We start from the raw sequence: 9,012 nt of genomic DNA, 5'->3' as shown, positions 1-9,012 counted from the left end.
GATTGTAATTTAAATTTAAAAAAAATGGTTTTTAAAAATGATATGTAAAGTTTTATTGAGCAGAGAGGTTCATTCTGTAATTCAATAAAAACCTCCTGTCTTTTATCAATGTTGAAATTTTTTTCAAATTAAATGACTCTAAACTAACGTTAGATTTGTATTTAAAATCCATAATTACTAATTTATAAACACAGAAACACAGATGCATTAATCACTAGAGTTGAAGCATTTCATGTGAAGCTTTACAAATTTATCCATTAATTGTGCTGATCGCGTAAAGCGTTTCCATCTGGGTGGGCATTTGTGCTTTCGGCTCAGAGCTCCCATTTTCGATAGAGGCAGAACACCGTAGCGAACGGTTGAAGAGCTACAACATGGAATATGAAAGACCTTCCATGGCAGACATGGTTATGCGTTCCCAAACCCTCTCGGCGACATCATGGATCCCTTCTTCTGTTTCTACTGCGACTTCGATCTCTGCTCGGCGAACATCGGAGAAACTCGCTAAAATCGCCATGCTTAGAAAATCATCTGTCAGGTTAGCGATTTTCATTGTTTCGAAAACGGTGGATTCTGAGGTATGATTTCGTTAATCATGTATTAACTATTTTGTCATTTCAAACTGCTCTGGCCCTTTACCTCTCGGTTACTCGGAAAATGACCCATTCACAACATGGAGGGCCAAAGCGAGTGTCTATACGTTTCATTTGCTAAATTGAGGTAGTCCAATTAGTTTGTTCTTTATCTATACCAATGACGATGTACCTCAAACAATTGTTTCCCCTAAATCCAATTGATCATTATTAGTGAGTCACGCACGATCAGAACGTTGTCCATTTCCATCCATGAGGAAACTTGCAGTGCACCCCATAGAGCTATCAATTCCTCTCTGTCATTGTCTCCATCACCACCATCTCAGCGAAATTGGTAATGAGATGTGGGATCAAGTGAAAGGTAAACCCCACAGCCACAAAATTCCCCCGAGGTGGCCCCATCAAAATGGCAGATGGGGAAGATGTTGTCTAGATCAACCAGTGTGATGTTCCTTCCAGGATCCAAGTGGATACAATGACCGACTTCTTGGAAATATTCAACAATGTTCAATGCCACTAGTTGGACATGAGGTTGTTTATCTTCAAAAATAAGCATGTTTCTTGCTCGCCATATGCCCCATAACACATAGTGGGATAGTCCATTGTGCCTTAGCATGTAGAGACCAAGTGGTGAAGCAGTCCATAATCGAGACAGAGTCACTAGGCATAGGGACACCAAGAAGTATGGAGACCTTTGTCCAAACAATTGCAACAAAAGAACATTTTATGAATAGATGTGTGTAGTCCTCTGAATCCAACCCACACATGGGGCATCTACTAGGGCCCATGAAACCCTTCTCAATCAGCCAGTCCCAAGTAAGAATACGGTTATGTAGGGCCAACCATGAGAAGCACTTGATATTAAGTGGGGCATTCCACTTCCACCATGTAGCAGTAGTAGCAGCAAATGGAAGTGATTGAGAACAAGAAGTGATGTGGGCATATACTTCATTGACCGCAATGCAGTCGGTCGCAACATGTCCCCCCCTCACCAGTCGGTTTGAGCGTAAAGTGGGATGGATTCTAGCCATGAGGACAGAGCAACAGTATTCATCCCATTCCCCGACTAGGTGGTCTGGTAGGCCAATCCGCCCAACATGTGCTCAAGCAGGAGCAACGTTTGGGAGACAAGCCCTGTCCCCAACATTACCTAGCGAAGTGATCCCCTGTGTGTAGAAAATGTATCAAGGGTGTTGTAAGTTAATGGGAGCCATTCATACCTTTGATGATGTCTAGGCTGACAAGAATTTTTCTAACATCCGAAACCATCCACCGCAAGTTGCTGCATATCCATGGAATTGCTAGACGAAGATTACGCCAGACAACGGATGCACCAGGTGTAGGGGGCACCCGAACAACCACCCAATCCTCCATATTTGTCTATGCAATGTATTTGCTAAACATGATTTTCTTCCATAGGCCTCTATCATAAAAATCCTCTAGAGGGACAAGGCAAGGAGAGCAATATTGAAGCCTCAGGAGTCAAGGAGTCCTCAACTGGCAAGGTGCATCTTTTTTCTGTTGTATGTGCCAGACGATAAGAAGGTGGAAATAATATTGTCAATGTGGTGGATGATGGATTGTGGGACGTGAAAGAGATGCATCCAAGTATGCTCTGTAGAACTTCTTTGATCAGGGTAACACAGCCTCCCAAGGTGAGCCAGTGATGGTCCCAACAAGTTAGCTTGTTTTTGAAATTTGTAATAAGCCACTCCCAGTCATGGGAAAGGTGTTTGTTTGGTTTCAAAAAACATCCCAGGTATTTGAAGCCATCAGTCATGGAGAAAATATTTATCCCAAAAGATGCAGCAATAGCCAAGATTATGTCTGAGCCTTGGTCATCAGTGATTAATTCTGTTTTGGAGGAGTTGATGACTAAACTAGATGCCTTTCCAAATTTGTCAAATATCTTGTGGAATGTGTCCCATTCTATGATCTCGGTGGCCCCAACACACAACACATCATCAACAAACATGAGGTGGGTCACCTCGCAATTTCATGAGATTTTACAGTGAGTAATTTAGCCAGATTCCTTCATTGCGATGATACTTCCACTGAGGGCGTCCATGACCAGTATGAAAAGTAGTGGGGACAGAGCACAACCCTACTTGAGTCCCCTGAAAACTTTAAAGAAATTTGTAGGTTCGTCGTTGATGATGACCACTGTGGAAGTCGATTTGATGTAATTCATGATCCACCGTACATGACAATGAAGAAATCCAATATTGTATAAAATCATTATGAGAAATTCCTAGTTAACACAGTCGAATGCATGCTTGATATCAATCTTCATGAGACAAGATTTTAGCTTCTTGGATTTCATAGAATGAGTACACTCTTGAGCAATGGAAACGACATGCTGGATTCTCCTGTTAGACATAAAACCAAATTGCTCCGACGAAATATATGGTGAAATAATCTTCTTTATCTTATTGGCTAGGAGTTTTGACATCATTTTATATATAGAATTGTAGAGAGAAATAGGCCGATATTCAGATAAAAATTAAATATTTTGATTTTTTGGGAATTAAGGTAAGAAAAGTAGAGTTGATGGCCCCTGGAATATGTCCATCAGTTCTGACAGTCTCCACCATTTTGACCAGCTCAGAGCCCATCAAATCAAAAAAATGTTGAAATAGTTTGATATGCCAGTCATTAAGGCGACGGATCTTGTCCTTGGCCATCTCCTTGATGGAATGTAGTAGTTTGTCTTCATTAATAGGAGTGTCCATGATTGCTATGTCCTCATCGTTGAGCATTATTGGGAACAAGTCCACCAGATCCATTTTTCTGTGATGTAATCTGTTTCCCTGTCCAAAAATTGATGTCTGAAATAGCGAAAAGCTTCCAATTTTATGTCTCTATTATTGGACAAAGTATTCCCTGAAGCATCTAGCATCTCCCAAATGGAGTTTATTTGTCTCTGCTTGGATGCAGCGCGGTGAAAAAAAATTGCATTTCATTCTCCGCCTTTAATCCATGCTAGCCTACTTTTCTGTCTCCACTCCTCTTCCTGGAGTTTGAGAATTTTATCCCGCTTGAGTGCCAAGTCCAATATTGCCTGTTGTTGCTGAAAAGAGAAGTAATTTGGAAGAATTGGATCCGAGAGATGTGCAATTTTGACTTCAATAGAATGAAGCTCCTTTTTCATGTTGGATTGGCGGTTATATATCCAGACTTTGACTTCAGATTTGAGCCGCATAAGCTTGTTCCTAACCCGCAGTATAGGATTGTTTGTATCATCAGCGACAGGGGCACACCATGTTTGATGGACTAAGGACTGGAAGTCTGGGTCATTTATCCACATTGTGTTGAATTTGAAAGGTAGATTCAGATGGTCCAATTCATCGCACCATTCTAGTATTATGGCATCATGGTCAGAGATATTCGAGAAAAATTTCCATGTGCAAATTTGGTTCATCCAGTGGCACGTCTAGGAGTCCACAAAGAATTTGTCTATTCTTTTTTATATACCCTCATCCCCAGAACGTCCATTTCTCCATGTTGGGCATAGAGGGATCGGTGTTATGTCCCTGAGTGATTTGCGTTGGAATAGGTCTCTGAAATGTCCAACCAATGGGTCAGGTTTGGCCTTTTGTCCCCAGCATTCCATAGACCCCATCATGAAGTTGAGATCTCCTGCAATGATCAATGGTTTGATGTCGAGTAGCCCAGATGTGTTGGCCATATCCCAGAATGTTTTTCAGTTGGAGTATGGGGCGTAAATTTTCATAATTTGTATCTTATGAGGGGATCCTCTACGGTAGTCAAACAAGAAAATTCGCATGCATGACCTATATGCTTCTAAGTTGTGGATGTTTGGGTCCCAAATTGGGACACATCCAAAGAAGTATCTTTGACACCATTTCATTGGTCATCATTGTTTCCTAAAGTAGCACAATAGTGGGTTCTTTTGATCTAATACCATGTTCCAAGGACCTTCTAGTTTGGGCAGATCCTAGGCCCCTAATATTCAGTGACATGATTTTCATTATGGAATGGAAGAGTCGGGGAACGGTGCTCTAAGGTCCTGAAATTGTGAAGCCTTGATAGAATCATTTGATCCATTCGACGGTCCAGGATCAAATGAAGGATATAATGTTTCTTCCATTGCCTTTGCGAATCTATTGTTAAGGTCTGTGCCCAATGTACCACAAAGGGAAATGCTTTTGTATCTAGTCCCTTTCTTCTTTTTTTCGGATGTGCCCGAGCCAATGTTCCCTTCTTCCTCCATTGATACATTGGCTTTCCTGTTGTTTTTCTTTACAATGAGAGGAGCGATTTCTAAGCTTGGGATTTTGTTTGATGCATGGAGGTCTTCATCATCTAAGATCACGATAGATTCAGTGACAGGTCCTTTTTGTTTACAAATACGAGACAGTAAGAAGTTCCTACATGATTTTTGGCCTGAGGTTTCGATTTCATTGCCCATCCGATTAAGAGGAGACCTAACAGTATCGAAATTATTGTTGTTCCGAGATACTTTTCCCCTGTTCATTGTCAATCCTCCCTTGTTTGGAGCCCGATTCATTTCATCCATCATTCCAATGTTATCATGTCACATATGTGGTATGTCCACTGCCAAGATCAGCAGAACTTTGTGTAGAGAGGCAACCAAAGTGTACATGATCTGACAAGGTAGATGGATTTATGTCAAGTATTATCTCCTTAGCTTTCCATACAGAGCCTCAGATTCAATTAGGACAGTTGGCCATGAGGTGTCCAATGTTGGGACAAATCAAACATCAGAAGGGTATTCCCCAGTAATCCACATGCTATCAGAAGGGTATTCCCCAGTAATCCACATGCTATCTTTTGTAGAATGTGCCCCAGAATATGTCAATGGTAACCACTAGTCCAATAGATAAGTCAACTTCAACTAGGAACCATGCAACCTTCTTGTCCAACAACCCCATACAACCTTCATCGACATAATACAAGTTTCCAATTTTGCTCACCACATCTCGAATCGCACCTAATATCCATAGTTCAATTGGAAGTCCAGGCAATTTAGCCCAAATGATATTCCTGTTGGGGACCTCCATTACTTCATCAAAACCAACCTTCCAATTCTGTAGTACCAGGAAACCTCTACCATTGACCTAGGGTAAAGCAACAATTTTAATTGCATCACCTTCTTCGAGGAAATGAAATCCGAACCAGCCGTTCACCATCACACTAACCTTAGGACGGTATCTAAGGAGCGCAGCCCAGCTATTTTGTATCCAGTTTTTCATATGTACACCATTCATTCGAGTGAACTCCCATCTTCCGAACAGCACTCTCTTTCGTAATCTTACCATGTTTTCCAAATATAGGTCTACCCCAGTATGAGATTTTGCACTTCTTCCATTGCTCGAACAAGCTTTTTTCCCTTTTCCTTCTTGTGACCGAGTTTCAGGTCCAAATGTGTCTTGTTTCAGTCCTGGTCTACCATCGGCACTTCCAAGTTTAGTTCAGGGTCAGGTAGATCAATGCTTTTATGTGGACCACTGGTCCCAATAATTTTCTGACCTCTTGGTCTGCTCTGACCTCTTATTCTGCTCTCACCCCCAACCGTGGATGATGACCAGTGTTTCTTGGTATGTCGTTTGATTCTGCAGGAGTTTTCTGCGGCCACCATGATGTCGATCAGCCCCTGTATGTCAAGATCAAGGTCCATATTCGGTGATTGTGCCATCATTGTGTATAATCCCCAATTAGCTTTGTCTAGAATAAACTAGACTCTGTTCAGTGCATTATGTGAAATCCCCTGGTTGTGCAATCATAGTATCTGTAGCCGTGTTTCCTCTTAAACATCTCCACATGCTGCAACATAAATTTCCAGGATACTTAGGAGGGACCGAGTAGTCTTTATTACCAACCAGACCAGACCTTCATCAAATCTCTTACACCTACAATTCCAGTCTGTATGCTGGAGGGCTTCTTTAGGTGTTCCCTGTGCCAGAGTTTAGCTGTCTCTGATGTTGCAGCATCTCTTCCACCACTGTAGTGTCACTAGGTTGCCTCATGGTTGCCTCATACCCTGTAACGGGAAGCCCTGCCTTATCCCCTCAGCACCACGAATACTCTGTCACACCGCTCCCCAAAATATATCCTTGTTTATGTACCTGCATGGCCCCTACCTCCATTAAAGCTCCAGTCCGCTCGGCACATCACTAAGATTGCTATAAAACTTGCTACAAACTTCTAACTTGTTGAGTTATTGCTGCGGAATGTAAACTATGTTGTCCCTGCGCCTGTCTCAGAATAACTCCGAGTTGCTTCACACCATCGCAGGCTTGAATCAGACTTCTGTTTGTGTATTTGTCACACAACAACGAGCTGCTTCATGCCATCGCAGGCTTCAATCAAAATTTTGTTAGTATTTCTGTCACACAATATAAGTTGTATATGGAGCACGTCTAGCATCAATACATGGTATACAGTATTGCGTATGGCATAGCAGTTGTGGTTGGATAAAATGATCAGTACAAGGTAGTCTCCTACACCTGTATATTTTCACCAAACATGAAGGATTCACAACTTTCAAACGGGAAAGCAAGATTCACAAGGAGATATTACCTGTCGTCCACCGGTCCATGTTTTATGACTGCCACTTGGATGAACAGATGGTCCAATAGTGTCTGATTCACCAATGAGGAAATCTCACCTATCATCCATCGGTCCATGTTTTGTGACCGCCACTTGGATAAACAGATGGGCAAATAGTGTCTGTTGTGGAGCATACCACAAATTACCTGGCGCTCTCCAATGAAATGCAGAGCGTACCTTCTGAAGTAGTTGTCCATAGGTGACAAAAATTCGGAATGCCTTCAAGTTGGTCAGAAAGGATTCAGAGGTTATCCAGGGATCATAATTATCACGAAAAATTCATCCCAGATTGGGATAACTTCTGCACCAATGCCCACCCTTGTTTTCGAAAATATCTGACCCACCTGCCATAATTAATGCCCTTGCACTCGAAGTTGTCTAGGGAGGTTGCTGGTTCGATCCACCTAGACTTGGAAACGAGTATGTTTGCAGCAGTTCTCTATGTCGAGTAGCAATTGATGCTTTGTTTTGTCATGTGCAGGGATCATTGTATCATTTTTCTTGCCACTCCATCTCGTGTGAAAAACTAAATCAAATCGGTACTGACAGTTTTCCAATGTAGTCTGAAACGTGAAGAGCCTCAGCAAATCCTCATATCCTCCCGTTCTATCCTTCATTAGTCGGGCTCCATTCCTAAAACAACCTGCATATGATTGAAGTTAAGCCTATATGGATTTTCTCCAGTCTTTTCAATCCAAGATGGTCATAGAAACATATCTCCCTACTGGCCGGCGTGACAAAAACTATAGATATCCACCGTTGACGTGCTCCATTCCAATAGAACCTCCATAGGTCTTGCATAATGTAGTATGGACAACATCCCTGTGCAACGATGTCACTAGAGCAGAGCTCTATTGTGGTTGGACCCAACTCTCAGACCATATGAAGAGCCGCTTATCATAGCCAGATTGGTTTGAGGATTAAAGGTCAAGCTTAATCACGTCCAGCAATAGGGGTATACCACAACTTTGTTCTGCGATTAACACGCCGAACTTCCCATGGTGGTTTAGAGAAATTTTCTCTCAGACTTTGTCAACTGTATATGACCCTGTCATTGCAAATTACATGAATTCTGGTTGCAAGTTTATTTATGTTTTACCTTCTGAATACAAATTAACTGCACTTTCATTTTTGATATATACAGCTTGTTTGCATGAGAGGCGTGTGGACAGGAGAATTATATAGCCAAGGCTATGGCACCAACACTGTTGCTTTCAGCACTGTGCTTTTAAGCAATGGACTCAACTGCGGAGCCTGTTAGAACTGTTGCTTCGAGTACTGTGCTTTTAAAGAATGGACTCAACTGCAGAGCTTCCTACTATTGGGTTCGCCGAGGACTGTCAAGGAGAGTCCCCAAAATGTTTGTGGTGGAACTACCTGATAAACGAATATGTAAATGAGAATAACATCAATATCAAGAAATGTAAGACGGGATATGTGCAAAAGGCACATTTGAAATTCGTTGAATAATATATGCATACTCCAAGGTCTTGGACACTATGAATAATTATTTCCCTGTTAATAAAATTCTATACAATATCATTGTCTTAATTATATATAAATTAATATATGTTAATCTATGTTATTGTTTAGCTATACTTATTTGTCTTCTCAATCCTTCATATTAATATCAGAAGTAAGGTTTTAGCCCGAAAAATTAGTAGGATTTTAGAGAAAATTATCACTGGTTTTTTTAGAGGAGGAAATAATTAAGGGAGTAGTAAGCCAGGTAGTTTATAATCTGCATGGCAATGGATGGAGGGTTCTAGGCAGAGCCGCCATGTTGAGGGTTTTAAGGAGACCCTGTTGCCGAAGAAATGCATAT

General features: G+C 41.5%; 1 long non-coding RNA gene across 1 annotated transcript; it reads left to right on the top strand.

The window, feature by feature from the left end:
* The first annotated feature begins 227 nt into the window (after positions 1-227).
* LOC149152932 (uncharacterized) lies at positions 228-8,681 on the top strand. Its single transcript, XR_016263015.1, has 2 exons — positions 228-538; positions 8,332-8,681. It is a non-coding gene; the product is annotated as an uncharacterized LOC149152932 (long non-coding RNA).
* The last annotated feature ends 331 nt before the right edge of the window (positions 8,682-9,012 follow it).

The sequence above is a fragment of the Pinus tabuliformis genome, chromosome 9, assembly GCF_031772625.1.
Source record: "Pinus tabuliformis cultivar Carrire ecotype Pingquan chromosome 9, CPIR1, whole genome shotgun sequence".
NCBI lineage: Eukaryota > Viridiplantae > Streptophyta > Pinopsida > Pinales > Pinaceae > Pinus > Pinus tabuliformis.
The sequence above is the reverse complement of the archived record's forward strand: the minus strand, read 5'-3'. Positions and strand labels throughout refer to the sequence as shown.